The sequence below is a fragment of the Lactuca sativa genome, chromosome 8 (assembly GCF_002870075.4).
Source record: "Lactuca sativa cultivar Salinas chromosome 8, Lsat_Salinas_v11, whole genome shotgun sequence".
Taxonomy (NCBI): domain Eukaryota; kingdom Viridiplantae; phylum Streptophyta; class Magnoliopsida; order Asterales; family Asteraceae; genus Lactuca; species Lactuca sativa.
In genome coordinates this window covers 243,749,251-243,770,120 of record NC_056630.2, presented here as the reverse complement: position 1 = coordinate 243,770,120, position 20,870 = coordinate 243,749,251, and the positions used below count along the sequence as shown (strand labels likewise).

The 20,870-nt window shown below is 39.2% G+C and overlaps 1 protein-coding gene across 1 annotated transcript in view; it reads left to right on the top strand.

Annotated features, from left to right (window-relative positions):
• The first annotated feature begins 1,172 nt into the window (after positions 1-1,172).
• LOC111911331 (receptor-like protein EIX2) overlaps positions 1,173-20,870 on the top strand; it is a 259,032-nt gene continuing 239,334 nt past the window's right edge. Inside the window, exons 1-2 of the mRNA XM_052766806.1 lie at positions 1,173-1,314; positions 3,011-3,093. The gene's annotated coding sequence lies outside the window, so the exon portion shown is untranslated. The remainder of the gene's footprint in view (positions 1,315-3,010; positions 3,094-20,870) is intronic.

Below are 20,870 nucleotides of genomic sequence, written 5' to 3'. Positions count from 1 at the left end.
ATGACGCACAATTTATATGACTAAGTCCAGTCCGATGTCATTGGCCGCGTACCAATAACACCAGACTGGGGGGACTTGATGATATATGGTCCACTACCATGGCCCAGACTGCTCTATGCGCCAGCCTGGCCTGGCGCGCTCCTGCCAGCCCTGCCTGGCGTTCCCTTGCCAGCCTCGCTGGGGACTCTCCTGCTTGTTTATATGACTAGTTCTAGTCCGATGTCATTGGCCGCGTACCAATAACACCAGACTGGGGGGACTTGATGATATATGGTACATTAGCATGGCCTAGACCACTTTAAAGCGCCAGCTTGGCCTGGCGCGCTCCTGCCAGCCTTGCCTAGCATCCCCTTGCCAACCTTTCCTGGTGCTCCCTTGCCAGCCATGTTGGGGACTCTCTTGCCGGCCCGGCTCGACGCTCCTTTGCCTAACGCCCCTTGCCAGTCTTTCCTGGTGCGCGCTCACCAGCCCCGCCCGCGCGCCTCCGGGCGGCCTTGCCCAACTCCTTGCTAGTTGGGCCTGAATTAGGCGGGCCCAAGGCCTGACCTAATTCCCCTTGACCTAATTGTCCCCTATATAATGAACAGTACCTCCTCCATGGAGGGGGATCTTGCCCTTAGCTTAGTCGCCACACTATACACATGCCGGGTGGCTCAGCCGCCGCCCGCCGCCATCAGCAACCATACACGACCACTAGCACCAAGATGGTTCTCTCCAGCTATGTAGGACCATCTCAGATCTATCAGCTAATCTAACTTGATCATCGGTGTCCGCTCCCGAGGCACAGTCCCTGGGACGGCTCTAACGCATCTCTCTGATTGTGACTAGCAGATCTCCGCAGCAGCAGAAGACCAAAAGAATCATCAGAGGTTAATGTCGCATCAAATATAACGAGGAAGATATAGAAATTATATTTACCAAAAACATCCGTTAATTTTGTTCCTAATTTAATGACATTAAAATATGATTGAATTATCCAATTAGAAATTTTAAATTTAGAAAGTGAATTACTATGAAATTTAATAAAATATAAAAAACCATAAAAAATGATGAACGAATAAAATTTAATATTACCACAAAATAGGCAAAATTAAAATGAGCCAAAATTTATTTTTTACAGCGAGAAGACTCGTGGGCCACACACAATTTCCCCCAAAATCTCCTTTTGTTTATTCCTCCGTCGACGATCGCGTTCTCATACCCTATCCTCCGTCACTACCAGCGAAGAGGCGAGGACATGGAAAATCCAAAGCCATCAATTGTTGATTCATCCCTCTCCTTCATTCCTCAGTCGTTGTCGACAATATTAACCTCGTAAGTTTTTTTTTCCTTCTTTTTTCTATTTGACCTAATTTTCACATGTTGGGACCCATAACACAGAGAAGATTGAAATTTAGCATCATTAAAAATGATGCATTTATATATTTATATGTTTCAAATGATCCTGATGGCCTTGTTCTGCAACACACTTGCAGCTCCCAATGCTAAATATAATCTGTAGCAAATGCTTTATACTAAATTATCTCCCCTGCTTCTTAGTAGATCCTTTGGTGCTTACGCAAGTGCTTGTATCATATTATATCAACCAACCAATCACTTATTTTGATCAGTACACATCAACCCTAGAGTATTAGTTGCTGCAGCATTGGAAAAAAAAAAACATTTCTTGCAATGCTGCATAATTATAGAATTGGTTCTTCTTCATATTCCATGAAAGTTCTTACAAATGATGTATCAATTTATTTATGTATAATTTTATTTGGTTTATCCAAGGATGGGGGAATAGTTATGAGGAAACCCAGCATGTATGTGTGTACTTACTTCCAATATTATCACATTAGGTTCTATTTTGACATGTTCTAGCCAGATGATATCATAGGTATAGAGTTGGTTCTTCTTCTTTGATTTTGAATACCAAACGATCAAGTGTAAAATTGATATGAATTTATTTGATTTTTGGAGATAAACGAATAGATGCTCAAATGCTACAATAAACATGAAAATAACTGGTGCTGTAACCATAGAAGAAAATCTTGTTGACCACAATTACTTTCTACTTCAATTACATATATTCATAAAACATAAATAAGTAATTAAATAAATTACCAAATACCAAAGTGTAAGTATTTAAGTTAATAGATTAATAGTTACAAAAGTCATTGTCTTACATACCTTCTTCCACATAGAATTATTTATTCCGAGTCAGATGTAATACATTTCAGATAAAGAACATGGGTAACTGTCAAATCTGGTTATAACTTTGAAGAGATGTTGTAGTTGAAGAACACATTTATAAAGCAAAGATATGGGAACACTTGAAGTTTCATAATCATTACAGTAATGTTTTTTAAAAAATAGAAGAAAACAAAGATTTAAACAATTACACAACAAAACAGCAACAGAAACAAAATCCCGGGAATCCCTTTAGAATTGGGTAAAATTTCAAGAAAATGATAGATGATATATATATATTGAAATTGTAATTTCTATTTATTAATGTTTTAATTTACTTAATGATGATATACGTTAGCAAGATCACATACTTAACTATTATATCATTCTTCTAAAGGATAACATGTATATATATGATTTTAATAATTCATCTTATTAATTTCTATGTTAAGCAACGTATCTCAACGGTATCTGGGAGGATTTATGTAAACAAGAAAGGACAGAATATTTGGTTGGATCATTATTTACATTATATGCTTTCTAGTGTCCCTAAACTTGTTCCTCAAGTTAACTTTTGCAGTGATGATTTTTATGCATTTCTTCTTTCGTTTTGTTTTGAACATATACCAAAATTAGAGATCATATATACAGTAAGTAGAATGAATTTATTATCTGATAATTATAATGAGTAAGCTTGTTTGTTTATCATAATTACCAAGAAAGTGAACTATTTATTCTCTCCCAAATAGAATGCAATGGTATCATATATGCTGGTAATTGTTGTTGTTGAGTTTGGTGGTATTAAGCATTTTTGTTGATTGCTTTTGTGGTGTTTCAGGTGACTTGTTGATCATATTGGATGTCTCAGTGGTTGTATCAAGTTTCAAGCATTAATTATGCTGATTGCAACATCTTCTAAAGGTTAGTACACTTGACATGTTATGTTGTTCCTTTATGAAATGTGTGTTTGTCATGTCTCATAAGAACAATATTACGGGTGATGTTAAAGTTAAACACGTTTGTAGGATCCATTGGTAGACATATTAGTATATTACATGTACATTGATACACCAACAAATACTCACACACATACATTGATATACATATAGATACACTAAAATACATATACATGTACATTGATGTGATACTTCCGGACCAACAAACTAAATCTACAGAGAACGAGATATCAAGTCTTGTATGATTAGCAAAATATACTAATGACTTGTTTAAATCACACTTAAATGTGCTGCAAACTACCAATGAATATTTCTTATTCAAATAAAGTTGTGTTAGAACAATTTTTGTATCCTTATGTCCACAAATATCACTATACGCTCATATTGTTTTAGTCTATATAATGACTTGTTTAGTTTGATCAAAGTGTTTTTGAGATCCCATCTTACATGTTTATGGTGGTTTAAATCTTTGAGGGAGGTTTATATAAAAGATTGGTATCATGGGAGGCGTACAAATAGGCAGCAGTAAGATCCATCATATGCAATTCAATCTTTCTTATATTGTGAGACTGATAACTTATTACAAAGTAGTTGCTTCTACCACATGAGAGTATGTCTCCTCATAATCTATTAAAGCTGAATATTCAAAAACTTAAAGTTAGTTTTGTAAACCTTTATATGTCAAAATCAAGTTAATAGTTTTTTGTTGATATCAAGTTCATTGAATTAAAACTTGATCCTCTCTTTATTCAAACCAACCAGCTTGTTGGTAGCTAGTTTTTTTATCTCCTATTTTGCAACAAAGGAAACTCATGTAAGTGGTTTTTACCATTTGAGCTAAAATTGATTGTTGTTCATATACAGTTTGAATGATCTATGGGGTATGAGCCATGCATGGGTGGAATCACAAATACAGTTTGAACGATCTGTTATAATACATATGTAAAAGTTACAAAATATAAGTTATGGAATATGTACTTAACATTGTAACATATAATAAGAATTGATAAATATTAAATTAAGTTAAGCTAAATATACTTGCTTCATGCAACTGATAATTAGACTGATGCAATCCTGATACTAGGTTCGTTTTTAATGGAATATTAAGAAAAGAGGAATATATTTGTTTTCTTGTTAGGGAGAAGTTGACTCAAATTTCTTTTGTGAAAAATACTTGTGGCCAAATACATTTGTGTTTTCCTTGGGGCATAGAAAAAAAAATACCAGTTTGTGGCTACAAACTGTCCATTGACTTCCAAGTCTTTTGTAGTGACTTCTAATATAATAGTAATCTTGCCAAATACTATATTATATTCAATTCCTTTTTAATTGTTTAAAATTTTTTTTTATTGCAATTACACTTGCTTCTTCCAAGGGGGATAGACTTGGCTAAAAAGCACTTCTTTCGATCTAGAGAAAACAAAAAATAGGCTTGGATGTATTCATTGACTTCCAAGTCTTCCATGAAAATTAATAAATTGTGGCCAATAAGCCAAATACATTTACGAATGTCATGTGGAATAACCAACAACCACTTATATTGATTAAGAGAAAAAGAAAAATACCCCAAGACCAAAATACAAGTTTCTGGATATTAGTTATCTAATATCATTTTTTACTGTATATTTTTGACAGAAAAAAGACAGTTTATTTTCATGTAATCAACTTTTTGTAAATATCAACACAAATATTGCATCTTAGACATATTAGAGACCGCACTAGTTGCAACTAAAATGAATTACAACTTTAAAGATATGAGTTCTAGCATGCATCAATAGTTTTATTCAAATTTAATAACCTGTAAATCTTGTAAAGACAACAAAATCAGTGCTTCTTTTAAGTGCATGTGTGTTTTAAAATATCATAAGTGTTTACTGGAATGCCTTAAATATTTTAAGAAAACTTATTAAAATTGTGTTTTAAGAAGTAAAATATTAATTGGTTATTAAAACAGCTCACAAACTTTAACACATTTAAATGAGTTTTGGAACCGGGCTGACCTGTTTGACCAATTAGATATAAAGAATGACCTAAATCAAACCCATTTTTCTATAAATGGGTTGGAATTGTCATCTCTACATCATACTGTATTTACTTACATTAAAAAGTAATTTAGAGGAACAAACAAGGATAAAATGAAAGCTGATGGGTAATGTAGAAATTCTTTGGGAAGTGGTATTCTATGAATTGAAATGAAAGTATCTGTCATGACATTCATAGTTTCTGGCATTGATTAAGGACATCAAATTTGTTTTCATTTTTTCTCTTCCATCAACCATAATCTCTTATGTTTTGGTGTTGGTATATATTTAAAAATTACAGGACATAACATTGTAACTTATAAGAACTAATAAATTGAAAATATTAACAAGTTAAGCTAAGTATACTTCACAACACTGATAGTTAGTCTATGCAATCCTGATAGTAGTTTTTGTTTTTTGTGGAATAATAGCAAAGTGGAATACATTTGGTAGGGAGAAGTTGCATGGAAAATTCCACAAGAAAGATGATTGGTTCATCAATCATGGTCCCTTTTTTTGTGTGTGAGTGTTATTTGGGGGTTTACTTTGTTGACTTCAAAGTTTGTGTGGAAGGCTTTTGGCCAAATGTTTTTACGTGTGCCATGGGGCATAGAATATACCCAACAGTGTTCCAATTCAATAACACCAATTCGCTAAAAGCCAAAAAAATTGTAGCAATAGTGGTATCAAACTGAATGGACTCGGCGAGTCCTTTGAGTGGACTCGGCGAGTAGTATGAAGATGGAGATGAACTCGACGAGTTGGATGAACAACTCGGCGAGTCTGTTGAAGATTGCCTTGGACTCAACGAGTCTGTTCATGGACTCGGCGAGTCAAGTCGCGAAACCCCAAACCCTTCGAGTCAAGGCTCAGATTAGTGAGTTGTGTGGAGACTCAGCGAGTTGGACAGGTCAGGACTCGGGAATAGTTGACTCAGCTAGTCATGGACTGACTCGACGAGTCGAGTCGCGAATAGAAAGACCCTGAGCATATGAACTCGGCGAGTCATTAGGTGGACTCGGCAAGTAGGGTTGACCCAGAAGGTTGACTTTGACCAGAGGTGACTTAGTTGACGTTTGGAGGTCAGTTGGACTAAGTGTTATATTGATATTGGTAGCTCGAGGAGCTAGTGGAGCAGCAGTTCGAAGTCAGAGGTCAGGTAGCAGTCAAAGGGATTAGCAGCAGCAGTTCAGCAGTATCAGGTGAGTTTCCTTCCAGTAGGAACGGGTCTAAGGCCACAATGCCGACCCGTTCAGTTAGCAGTAGTTTCCGGACTTCGGTCCGATGCAGTAGTTAGTATGTTTGATGCCTTCGTGGCTCAGACAGGATTTATGTGTTATGTGTTCCGGGCTACAGCCCGATGCAATATGCAGTATATGTGTTCATGCTAGTTGATATGTTATGCTATGCTATGTTCAGTCAGTTTCCGGACTTCGGTCCGATGCAGGGGACAAGGTCCCAGTCAGTTTCCGGACTTAAGTCCGATGCAGGGGGGCAAGGCCCCAGTTAGTCCGAACTTCGGTCCAATGCAGGGGACAAGGTCCCAGTCAGATTCCGGACTTCGGTCCGATGCAGGGGGCAAGGCCCCAGTCAGTCCGGACCTCGGTCCGATGCAGTGGGCAAGGCCTAGTATGTGCTTTATAGGTTATTGCATGGTATGTGGTAGATTGGGGGAGCTCACTAAGCTTCGTGCTTATGGTTTTCAGTTTTGGTTTCAGGTACTCAGTTTTCAAAAGAGGAGCTCGGGAAAGATTGCAGTGCACACATCATAGTCAGTTAGCCTGGGAATGTTTGACTCTGATAATGATATTATGTTTTGAATTAATACTCGAGAATTTATGTTATGACTTATGATACAGTTTTTATAAATATGATTTTAGTAATGTTTTTAAAGAAATTTTTAGTCATGATTTTTGGGTTGTTACAACTCTGATGGTAGCGGTCCATTAAATCCTGGTGCATCTCAAAAGGATAGTAGTCCTCATAGGACTTTTGGAGCTCGGCTGTCATAGTGGCCAACATGATGCATGCCACCTTGGTAGCATCTCTTTCATGTGCCTCATATTCAACGATCTCCTTAGGAGTAGCAGACGACTCAAGTTCGTTAAGATCCTTGTCGAGAACATATTCTTTGTTCTCATACCGAGTGACCGTCCTGATGTTCCTGATCCAATCCATAAAGTTGGATCCATCAAAGATGACTCTCCCACAAAGGTTCATGAGAGAGAAGGAGCCGGTAGGGTTTGATCAGAAGCATCTGATGGGTTTTGGTCACAAGAACATCCTATGTGCTCATACAAACCCTAATGCTTGGATCTAGGTTTCTCTATTGTACATGCAAGTTATCCAAGACTATAAACCCTAATTCTAACATATGGAAATCGATATTAACATATATTTAGGTTTAAGATATTACCTTGATTGTTATGTAGCAATAACAATCCCAATTCCTCCTTTTATTGACTTTAGAAAGCTTAGAGTCACAAATGGCACTCCTCTAAAGGTTCACAAACACCAAGAGCAAGAGGATGAAGAGGAGAGAGGATAGAGGCTGCCCAAAACGTGTTCTAACCCTAGAAGAGAAGTTCCCCACGTTTTTGAGCCTTAAGGGTTCTATATATAGTGAGGCTATTAGGGTTATCTAACAAGGAAACCCTAATTTGGATGCTTAAGCCCTAAGCAACCCATGGAATCCTTTCCTTAAGGCCTTGGACGATTTCCTCATGGATTTCCCCATAGAATTCGTCCACTCCTCAATATAAGACAATCCATAGCCCAAATTGCAATTATCTTTTAATTACAATTCTAGTCCCTTAAGTTTAATTAATCTCTTTTAGTCACAAAACTAATTACTAATTAATTATTGACTAATATTAATTAAACAATATGATTTCTCCTTTAATATATTATTCTCATAATATATTAATAATTCATATTTAATCCTTTCTCTCCATAATTCATCCTATCAAGTTGCTTTGGTGAAGGCAACCTAAAAGGACCATGCACCATCGGGTCAAGTACATACCAAAATAGTCATGGACTTAGACACTAATCCAACAGTCTCCCACTTGGATAAGTCTAATAACTACTCTGCGTATGACTTCAGATCCTGATCTGCAATCGTAGCTTTCCAAAGCCGCTGTCAACTCTGATCCTATCAGATACGTATGTCCTTTAGATAAGGGATCATATATTCCTCCATTCTATATATCTTATGAGATATGATTTCAAATCATTCTCTTTGTACTATCTCTCGATTTCCGATTTATGATGACTGACTAATTGAACAAATCAAATTAGCCCTAGCCCGGCCGAGCATTTACGTTTGTCATCACTAAACCATCGAGGGGCCCAAAGATATCGCTTTTATCCTACTTTGGATAAAAGGAACGAATAAACTTTGATACAATGCTCGCTTGCACTCACTCACCGAATCACACACAACAATATGTTTTATAACACCAAGTTACTAGTGCGTTTACATATTATCAATGTGCAACCGATTAGCAAGATACAACTCACACATCTCGGTTTCAAAAATATAAGATGTTATCATCTCACCAATCACTCGTGATACAATCCATGGAGTGATCCAAATGAGCGTGGGTTTATTCCAATGCTCAAATTCATATTCATAAGCACTCATGAACGTTGCAGCAAACATTTGCTTATATCTAATACTCTTTTAGACAATCCACACACCAATTCACGACAGTATTCATTCATACCTACTTCTAACATATGAACGACTGTGGCCCGTTCGAATAATTTTACTGTTCTTAACCAATTAAATTATTCAGGAAGTCAAAACATATAAAGTGAAACACAAGAATAACTGTGACAATCCAAAGTTATTCCGTACATTACCCCGTTACCGTTAACGGAATATTCCACTGTATAAAAGTTTCGTTAATTAGAGGTCGCCAATTAAATAAACATTTCATTTGTTTATATTTAATATGCCGTTAAGTCGTGATAAAAGGAAATAAAAACACATAACACACATTTCCATTTAATTGAAAAAAGTTAGTTTTTATTATTACGACCACTAAATCGGGTGCGACCAAAAGCCCTGTATAACGGCAGTATTGGGTAGAATTCCACTGAGCTCCAACTCCCACCCATATATAAGGGGGAGTAAACTCCATTTGAGCCTTTCCACCCTCTCTCTCTATACTCTCTCTCTAGACTCGTTTTCGACCCGAATCCGCAACCAAACGCTTCCAAATCGTAAGTCCGCTTATCCTAGCTTGTTCTAAACATTATGACTTGTGTTTATAACCCAAAATTCGACCATATAAGCTGTCAAAGAGGAGTTTACAGCCCAGGAACACTCTAGGGCCGTAAACCCCTTAAATGTGGCCAAAATGACCCGAAATTGTCCCATTGAGCCTAGGAACCAATTAAGGAATTTATCTAGGAGTGTTTAAACATGAAAACACAAAGATTTAGGGCCTAAAAGAGAGTTTACGGCCCAAGCACATGCTTAGGCCGTAAACACCTCTAAACCTTGTCAAAATGCCCCAAACACACTCCCAAACCACCCTTAGGCTTAATACATAAATTAGGGGCTTATCATTTCGGGTTTAGATCATCCAAACACAATGAAATGAAGGGGTAAAAGGAGTTTACGGCCCAGGCATGTACCAAGGCCGTAAACACCCCCAAACATGCCCAAATGATAGTTTTAATTCCCCTAAATGGCCTCACACTTCATTATAAAATGCTAGGAAGGTATTAAGGGCTTAAAACTTCACTTAATTCATGGCATAGGAGTTCACGGCCGTGAACTCCCTTAGGGATGATTCATGGGCCGTAAACTCCATAATAATGCCCTTAAAGACCTTAAACTCATTCATACTATATAGTTTTGGACCTAGAATAATTCCATGAACAAGTTAGAAGCCTTAAAACACACTAAAACCCCTCACCATGAGTTTACGGCTGTAAACTCATGGTGAGATGTCCCTGGGCCGTAAACATCATAAGGTGAGTTTACTCTTGGAGAGTAAACTCCATTCCTAAGCCATACACACCTTTAAACGCTACCCGGGACACCCCAAACACTTAACCAATGTATTTTCCGCTCCTTTGAGTGCGTATACATGTTTAATTAGTATTAAATATACTAATTGTATGTTAACATATGTTATCATATGTTAAATAGGTCATTGAGTGTGTCCGAGTCTTTACGTGACACCGAACACCCAACCGACACCTCCGTTGGACCTACTTACACCAGGTGAGTTCATACCCCTGAATGAACCTTTTAAATGTTTTTACAGGTTTTATAGGGGGAATAAAAGTTAAACATGCCAGTTATCATATCAATCACATGTGATTGATAACCCGCATGCACGAGATTTTACCACACTGTACACTGTTTTACCGAGTAGGGTACTATAAATGGTTTTCTAAAAGGTTTTCACTTGTTCAAGTTCTTAATTATACTGCTTTATCAAAGTTTCATTTCAAACTGATTTATGAAAGGTTTCCAAAGAATTTTTAAAGGTTTTAAATCAAACTTATTTCACAAAGGAATACCAAGTCGTAATTTTCTTAATATATAAAGGTTTTCCAAGGTTTTCGTCAAATTTCTCTTTTACGACGTACTTTTACTTGTTTGTTACTGTTGCTTCGCCCTACTTAGTTTAAACTCCTATCTGACACACTTATACCTGGTGATGCGTTTCATCTTCACGTATACATGATCTCGTTTCCGTTTCACTTATGCATATTAACGATTCCACTTCGGGGTACACTCATACTTGATAACGCTTATACATCACGATTCGATTATCCCACACTGTTTGTTTACACTTTACGATTTGGATATTCCACACTATTCGCTCACACTTTATGATTAAGTTATTCCACACTGTACGTTATACATCGGTTATTCTACACTGTACGTTATACATTGGTTATTCCACACTATTTGTTCACACTTTATGATTCAATTGTTCCACACTATTCATTCACACTTGTTACACACTCAGTCGTAGTTAGATGTATGGTTGTACTTGTATAGTTGCATATAAATAATGATTGAAGGACTTAGGAAGGTTTGTCCGCCCTATTTCATTTTCTTCGTTGAGATGTGGTCTGGTGGGATCGGATGGCCGTCCGAAGGTCGTTTGATTCATTAGTTGTATGTTATGTATACGAGCATAGACATATAGGTTTACTCTAGTCAGTTCAGTTAAGAGTCTCTACCTCTAGTTCACCACTCACATTTGAAACACACTACCCACTATTTGGAAGTCTCTACCCACTATTTGGGATGCATCTTCAGGACACGGCCTTCTCCGTCGTCTAGTTGGTAACCAGAGTCTCCTTTAGTAGAGCGGACATTGTGTGTATAGATCTATACGTGATTGTGTCACACCCCCAAACCTGAACGGCGGAAACGTTCGGGGGCGGATGACTTCATGTGGTAACGTAACAAATGAATACATAGCAAAGAAAGCAATACAACCATCATATATATAATTGAAAGTTTACATTTGTCAAAAGTTACATGTTCAAAACCAATTACAATATGATGTCAAAATATGAGATTAAACTGGCGCCGCAGCATCCCTTCATCAAAAGCGAAATGAATACATGAAATTACTGATTTCCTAGGACATACAAGTAATTTTGAAAGAGTAGATCAACATTTAAGCTGGTGAATTTCATAAGTATTTAAGTGACAATGTTTGAATGAAATGAAATGTTTTATCTTTGTTTGCTTGTGTTTAGAAAATCCTATATTTTCTACTAGTATAAAAGTAGCATTCACTCAAGACCAATGTTTGTTTCCAAAATGTATGTAAATGTAAAATAACCAATGAGTTTGAAAACCTTGTAAATCAATGCATTTTTAATACCCCTTGTGAGTTTTATAACCATACTATTGACTCTGAATGCCTATACACAACGTTCTTCAGGCGTTGGAATGTTATGACGTTTGTCACCCCAAACGGTGGACTGCAGCTAACAGTCAGGGCGCGGGTTGTCAAGCCCGTATAGATCTATACACAAACACCATGCTCCCCCTCCAAGGGATTCTGGTATATAATACAGGACTTGAAATGTGTACTCGAACGTACATGAAGTTAGTGTCTCACAAAACCGTGGTATAAAAACAGATCTACTTGTTAAAATGTTACGTTTGTTCTTGTATACAAAAGTAAACTTCTTGAAATATATGTTTCTAGTACATAAGAGTTAGAAATCTGTTCGTAAAACTATACCTATTATAGTTTTCAAAAAGTGTGTCTTGTTTGTTTAGAAATACCTAGAAAAAGAATCACTTGTTTATGAAAGCATAGATTTTTGGTGTAGAGTCTAAGATAGAAAAGAATAATCTAAGAACAGTTTAGTTTATACATGCATTACAACAACTTTATATTTTAACAGATAAAATGCTATTGTAACATATGTTATATATATATATATATATATATATATATATATATATATATATATATATATATATATATATATATATATATATATATATATATATATATATATATATATATATAAGTTCCTTAAAGGTTTATAAATCGCATGTAATTTGAATATATAACAGTATATGAAAGAGTTTCTTTATGTAACACACGATAATACTCGTGTATTTTACTTGTAATTCCCCCCCCCCCCCCCCTTGAAAGCATATAAAAGTATTTAGAATAATTAAAACGGTTGATTAAGGGGTATGAAACTCACTTGAAAGTTTGAAGATAGCGAGATGGAAAACCGGGCAGAGTTTCGTCTCGGGAAACGGATTTTCCTCGGGATTCTCGGGAATCTCGGGAGTAAAATTGACCTTCGGGACTTGAGCCAAAAAGACCAGAGCTTCGGGTTTGAACGGACACGGAAAACGAGGCAAATTTGAGGGAGAGAGGAGAGAAGTGAGCCCTTTCTTTGGAAACCCTCGCATCCTATTTATAGTAAGGCTGGTCTGCCTCGGTACGCGGGGCGTACGCTCGTACGCAGCGCGTACGCGTACGTCATGCATGACCGAAGCCTCGACTGCCTCGGTTCGGATGGGACGGGTTGCTGGGTACGCGGGTCAGATGGGACGGCGGGTCGGATGGGACGTCGGGTCGGACGGGTCGGTTTCCTTCGGATAGCGCGACGTGGACGATCAGAGGCCAATCCTCTCGGTTACGCGGGGCGTACAGGGGTACGCAGCGCGTACCTCGGATGAGGACGCTGACTCCCCTTCGGATAATATCCGAATTTTGATTAAAATAAATAAATAATTTATTTAATAAACTTCAAAAATTCATATCTTCTTCATACGAACTCCGTTTTCGATGGTCTTTATATCCTCGTGTAGGTGAGACTACGCTCTACAACTTTCGTTTAGACTCCGTCGGCAAATTCCGAAATTATTTTTTTTATTATTTATTAAAAATCCATCGTGTTTAAGGAATTTCTTTGAAAATTCATAACTTCTTTATCTGATGTCGGTTTTTGCCAGACTTTTTACCGCTGGAATACCATTGTCGAGACCTTCGATTCTCGTTTAGGTCATTCCGGCCAAAAGTCGCTCGATCTCCGATTCGAGTTTTTAGCTGTCTGTTGCTAAGCCGAACTTGGAAAAATCATAACTTCGCTATATGAAGTCGGATTTGGGCGTTCTTTTCACGTACGATCATGGTTCAAAGACATTTAATCATAGAAGGAAGTTAAGTGGAACTTATTTATACATTTTATTATGAAAGTAACTTTTATTACTCAGAAGTGGTTACAATACTTGACCCATTTTGGTCGTTACAAAGAGTTGAAATATCGGGTTGTCACATCATCCCCCCGTTAGAGAGAATTTCGTCCCGAAATTTAAAGTAGTAAAGATACTAGTGAATATGAAAGAGATGAGGGTACTTTTGTTTCATCTGATCTTCGCGTTCCCATGTGAATTCGGGTCCCCGCTTGGCGTTCCAGCGAACCTTCACGATGGGTATGCGACTTTGTTTTGTTTGTTTGACCTCTCGGTCCATGATTTCTACTGGTTCTTCCACAAAGTTGAGGCTCTCGTTGATCTCGATCTCGTCGAGTGGAATAACAAGAGTCTCGTCGGACAGACACTTTTTCAAGTTTGAGACGTGGAAGGTTGGATGGATGTTACTAAGTTCGCGCGGTAGGTTAAGCTTGTAAGCCACAGGGCCGATTCTGGCAAGAATCTCGAAAGGCCCTATGTATGTTGGATTTAGTTTCCCACGCTTTCCAAATCGTATTAAACCCTTCCACGGTGAGACCTTTAATAAGACGTGGTCTCCTACCTGGAATTCCAAAGGTTTCCTCCTTTGGTCATCGTAGCTTTTCTGTCGGTCTCTTGAGGCTTTCAATTGTTCACGAATCTGAACGATCTTCTCTGTTGTTTCACGTATGATCTCCGGACCGGTGAGAGTGCTTTCAGGAACTGTTCCTCTAGCTAACTGGGTATCGCCAACTTCAGTCCAGCACAGAGGGGATCTGCACTTTCGACCATAGAGGGCTTCAAACGGAGCAGCCTTTATGCTTGTATGATAACTATTGTTGTATGAAAATTCGACAAGGGGTAAATGAATATCCCATGCCTTTCCAAAGTCAATCACGCAGGCTCTCAGCATGTCTTCTAAAGTTTGTATTGTTCTCTCACTTTGTCCGTCTGTCTGTGGGTGGTAGGCTGTACTCATGTCTAGCCTAGTTCCCAGGGAACTTTGTAGTGACTGCCAGAATCTTGAAGTGAATCTACTATCTCGATCGGAGATAATGGATATCGGAACACCATGCAGTCGCACTACTTCCCTTAAGTAAGTTCTCGTAAGCTTCTCCATTTTGTCAGTCTCCTTGATGGGTAGGAAATGTGCGGATTTGGTCAATCTGTCGACAATGACCCATATGGTATCAAGTCCACTTGTCGTCTTGGGTAACTTGGTTATGAAGTCCATAGTAATCCGCTCCCATTTCCATTCTGGTATCTCTGGTTGTTGTAGTAGTCCTGACGGTTTCTGATACTCGACCTTAACCTTAGCGCAAGTAAGACATTTACTCACGAAGGTAGCAATTTCTGCTTTCATGTTAGGCCACCAGTACAGTTTCTTAAGATCCAGATACATTTTATCTGAACCCGGGTGAACGGAATATCTTGAGTTGTGAGCCTCGGTCATGACTACGTTTCTGAAACCACCATGATTTGGGGTCCAGATTCGGTCCATGAGATAGTAGGCTCCGCCACCCTTGACTTCTAAATTCTTCTCCATTCCTCGCAGGGATTCACCCGCCACATTTTCAGGTTGCAAAGCTTCCATTTGTGCTTCCTTAATTTGTGTGGATAAGTGGGAATGGATAGTCATGGTCAGAGATTTGACCCTCCGACCAATGTATTCCTTTCGACTGAGGGCGTCGGCTACTACGTTGGCCTTGCCAGGATGATAACGAATTTCACATTCGTAGTCATTCAGTAACTCGACCCATCGTCGTTGTCGCATGTTGAGTTCCTTCTGATCGAAAATGTGTTGAAGGCTCTTGTGATCGGTGAAAATAGTACTCTTTGTTCCGTATAAGTAGTGCCTCCAAATCTTCAGAGCAAATACCACTGCTCCTAATTCGAGATCGTGTGTCGTATAGTTCACTTCGTGTGTCTTAAGCTGTCGGGAGGCATAAGCGATAACCTTCCCTCTCTGCATAAGAACACAACCAAGTCCTTGATTTGAAGCGTCACAATACACTACGAAGTCTTCTATCCCTTCGGGGAGGGATAGTATCGGTGCGGTGCACAAGGCCTGCTTTAGTGTCTGGAATGCCTTCTCTTGTTTCGCTTCCCAGTCAAAGGCCACACCTTTCTGTGTTAATGAAGTAAGAGGTTTCGCAATGCTCGAAAAGTTCTTTATGAATCTGTGATAGTAGCCAGCTAGACCTAGAAATTGACGAATTTTTGTAGGTGTCTTTGGTGCCGACCAGTTCTCAATAGCCTTAATTTTGGAGGGGTCCACGTGTATACCTTTCTCGCTAACAACGTGACCTAAAAATTCGACTCTTCGAATCCAAAATTCGCATTTAGAGAACTTCGCATAGAGTTTCTCCGTTCGCAGTGTTTCTAGGACTTTTCGTAGGTGTTGACTATGCTCTTCCTCACTTCGAGAGTAGATAAGTATATCATCGATAAAGATGATGACGAACTGATCCAAGTAAGGGCGGCATACCCTATTCATTAGGTCCATAAATACTGCTGGTGCATTGGTTAATCCGAACGGCATCACCACGAATTCATAGTGTCCATAACGAGTTCGGAAGGCTGTCTTTGGAATGTCCCCCTCTAGAACTCGTAATTGGTGATATCCGGATCGCAGGTCTATTTTGGAGAAGTAGTTCGCCCCTTGAAGTTGATCGAATAGATCGTCGATACGGGGTAGAGGATAGCGGTTCTTGACAGTAAGTTTGTTCAGCTCTCTGTAGTCGATGCACATGCGGAACGATCCGTCTTTCTTCTTTACAAACAAGACCGGTGCTCCCCAAGGTGAGAAACTTGGTCTTATGAATCCTTTGTGAAGGAGTTCATTAAGCTGACTGGAAAGTTCCTGCATCTCTGCTGGTGCAAGACGGTAAGGCGACTTTGCTACTGGGGTAGCTCCTGGAATTAAGTCGATTCTGAACTCGACTTGGCGTTGCGGTGGTAATCCTGGTAGTTCTTCTGGAAAGATATCGGGAAAGTCGCGTACTACCGAGATGCTCTTGATGTCCTTCAGTTCTTGACTTGTATCGACGATGTGCGCTAGGAATGCTCGACAATCCTTCCGCAAGCACTTTCGAGCTTGGATGTACGAAATGATGCGAAGGTTTGCACTAGATTTGTCGCCGTAGATAACTAATGTTTCGTTGTTTGGGAGGTTAAGACGGACTGCTTTCTCAAAGCACATGATGTCGGCGCGAAGAAGGCTTAACCAATCCATGCCGACTATGACGTCGAAACTTTTAATTTGAACCGGCATGAGATTGATTGGGAAAGAATGGCCGTCTAATGTTAACGTACAGCCCATGTATATGCAATTTGTGTTTTCGGTTTTTCCATTGGCCATCTCTATAGTGAATGATTTTTCTAACTTGCTAGGTTTAGGTTTAAGTAAATGAATAAAGTTTTGACTCACGAAGCTTTTCTCCGTTCCACTATCGAATAATATGCATGCGTATGAATTATCGAGAAGGAACGTACCAGCAACTATAGTTGGGTCAGCTACAGCTTCGTCGTGGCCTATTGCCAAAACTCGTCCCACACCTCCGGTGCCTGCTGCCTTAGGACAGTTTCTCTTGTAGTGGCCCACCTCGCCACAACCGTAGCAAGTCTGCCCTACACCCGCACCGGGAACTTGAGTGATCGGCTTTGCGGGTTCCTTGTAGAAACGGGTTGTGTGTCCTTTCCTGCTGCAGTTGGCGCACTGCATATCTCGACAAGGTCCATGGTGGTGGTAATTGCATTTGGTGCATTTTGGGAGGTTACCTATATAAGGCTTTGTTGGGTAGGTATTTGTAGGGGCTGTAGCAGGTACAGTGGCAGCATTTACTGACACCAGTTGTTTCTTTGCGGATTCTTGGGAAGACCCACCCTTCCCTTTAATCCACGCTCTCTTCCTGCCATTGTTGTTGTTGTTGCTGTTGTTGTTGTAGTTGTTGTTGTTGTTGTTTCCTTTCTGTGGTGCTGGTGCAGAAGTGGTTGAGTTCTGATGACCTCCGTAGTCGATCAGAGATTGTGCCAGTTCCTTAGCACTTTCAAAGGTGTCAGGTTTAGAAGCTAACACGCTTGATCGCATTTGGGGCGTCAGTCCCCAGATGTACCTTTCTATCTTCTTGCTCTCGGGAGCAATCATATCTGGACAAAGGATTGCCAGTTCGCAGAATCTGTTGGTATAAGTAGCGATGTCGGTACCCACCATTCCGAGAGTCCATAGCTCGTGTTCAAGCTTTTGAATTTCTCCCCGTGGGTAGTATTCTCTCATCATCATGGCCTTCAAGCTCTCCCAGCTTATGGAGTTCGCCACGATTAGGGTAAGTACTTTAACGTGGCCATTCCACCAAGTTAAAGCTTTATCGAGAAGGGTGAAAGTTGCAAATTTGACCTTGCTGTGCTCGGGGCAGGAGCATATTTCAAAGACTGCCTCCGTCCTTTCAATCCACTGCCTCAGGGCCATCACACCACCAGTACCATAAAACATCCGGGGCTTGGCATTAGTGAAGTCCTTATAGGTGCATTCTCGAGGTGGTCCATGACTCTCGCCATGGTTGGATGGGTGTGTGCCAGATCCCGAGCCATTAGCACTTGAGTTATTGATCTGTGACATGGCAGCTGCCACCGCTGCGGTGACTGCTGCTTGAAACATTACAACATCAAATTGGGGTGGTGGAGGTGGTGGTGGTATAGGTGCTTCCTCACCGTTGTTTCGCCTTGGATTCCTATGCGGAGGCATCCTTCAACTATAGATTGAAAAGACAAGGATAAGAATTTCATAGAATGGAAAATGTATGTGTCTCATGAACTAAATCGCTATAGCTCAACAACAGATGATAGTATGAGTCTTAAAATAGAAGAATGAAAGTTATTTGTAAGACTGAAGGTATGAAACAAGTATTTGGGTTCACAAAGACCATTCAAGGTTCGAACGAAATACTTAACATAGTAGTAATAGTGCCACTTATATTAATATAAAAGTTGTTACAACGATCATGAAAATTTGACCCCTATAAGGGTCTCCGATTACAAAGTTCGAGAAATTTAAAGACTTTTAGCCGAGGTCCTAAGCTATAACAAAATTTGAGTCCTTGACAAGCACTACTTGCGTCGAAGGTTGCGCTTGGAGCTTGACTCCGCATCTGATTGCTTTGACTCCATTAGACGCCTATCGAAAGCGGCTTGTTGTTCCCTTAGTTCGGCGAGGGCTGCAATCATTTGCGCTTGAAACGCTTCGGTTTGGAATTGAGCGTTGTCTTGCATCTTGTCCAGCCTACGGATGTCAGAAGTGTGAACCTGCACTTCCGCGTTGATATCCCGGAGTCGACTAGCTTGTACTCCAGACTGATAGGACTGATTGGCTAACTTACCCACCATTACCGGGAGTGCTCGATCAGCCGAACCTCCGCCGCGGACATCATAAAAGTCCCGGCACATGTCGTAGGGAGGGCGTAGGTTTTGTTGTTGGCTCCAATGGTGGAGGTGACTTCCCCAGACGAGAGTCGGTCCTTGAAAGTTCCTTACGAAGACGGGAGGTTGAATGGGTGGTGGATCGATAACTTCCGGCTCTGAGTCGGTACCGGAGTCATCACCCACTTCTATGGGTTCCTCGTCCTCTTCGGGATCATCTTCGATCCATCCTCCGTTGCCTTGGTTGGGAAAGTAGGGGTCGCCAGGGTGGTGAAATCCAGCCATTTGACTGTACGAGAAATAGGGTTATAAGAATTGAGTAAAGTCGGAACATGTAAAACATGTAAGTTAAACTAGTTTAGATAGCAAATACTCCTATAGTATTTAAATTCTTGTGTTTGATTCTTGTAATGGTTTGGTAAGTTTTGACTTGTTGCTTACTACGATCATTCCTCGATATACGTTGGTCCAATCTTGGGCAAATATAGTTGATCACGCTATATTTGTCCAAAATCTGATTACAGATATCGAGTCTCAATCGTAGTGTCAACTTGTCTAAATACTTGTATAGTTGTATAACATGAAAATAGTTTGTGGTATGCATGTAATTGTACTTAAATGAACTATCAATTTAAGTTGAACGAAATGCTGCTTAAGTGTAAAAAGAAAATTTGTTTCGTCAGAGAGTATTAGTCCCTTAAGCATTTATAGTTTGTATATCTTATGTGGTTCGATATACTTAGTTCACTATAAACATTGCTCTGATACCAATCTGTCACACCCCCAAACCTGAACGGCGGAAACGTTTGGGGGCGGATGACTTCATGTGGTAACGTAACAAATGAATACATAGCAAAGAAAGAAATACAACCATCATATATATAATTGAAAGTTTACATTTGTCAAAAGTTACATGTTCAAAACCAATTACAATATGATGTCAAAATATGAGATTAAACTGGCGCCGCAGCATCCCTTCATTAAAAGCGAAATGAATACCTGAAATTACTGATTTCCTGGGACATACAAGTAATTTTGAAAGAGTAGATCAGCATTTAAGCTGGTGAATTTCATAAGTATTTAAGTGACAATGTTTGAATGAAATGAAATGTTTTATCTTTGTTTGCTTGTGTTTAGAAAATCCTATATTTTCTACTAGTATAAAAGTAGCCTTCACTCAAGACCAATGTTTGTTTCCAAAATGTATGTAAATGTAAAATAACCAATGAGTTTGAAAACCTAGTAAACCAATGCATTTTTAATACCCCTTGTGAGTTTTATAACCATACTATTGACTCTGAATGCCTATACACAACGTTCTTCAGGCGTTGGAATGTTATGACGTTTGTCACCCCAAACGGTGGACTGCAGCTAACAGTCAGGGCGCGGGTTGTCAAGCCCGTATAGATCTATACACAAACACCATGCTCCCCCTCCAAGGGATTCTGGTATATAATACAGGACTTGAAATGTGTACTCGAACGTACATGAAGTTAGTGTCTCACAAAACCGTGGTATAAAAACAGATCTACTTGTTAAAATGTTACGTTTGTTCTTGTATACGAAAGTAAACTTCTTGAAATATATGTTTCTAGTACATAAGAGTTAGAA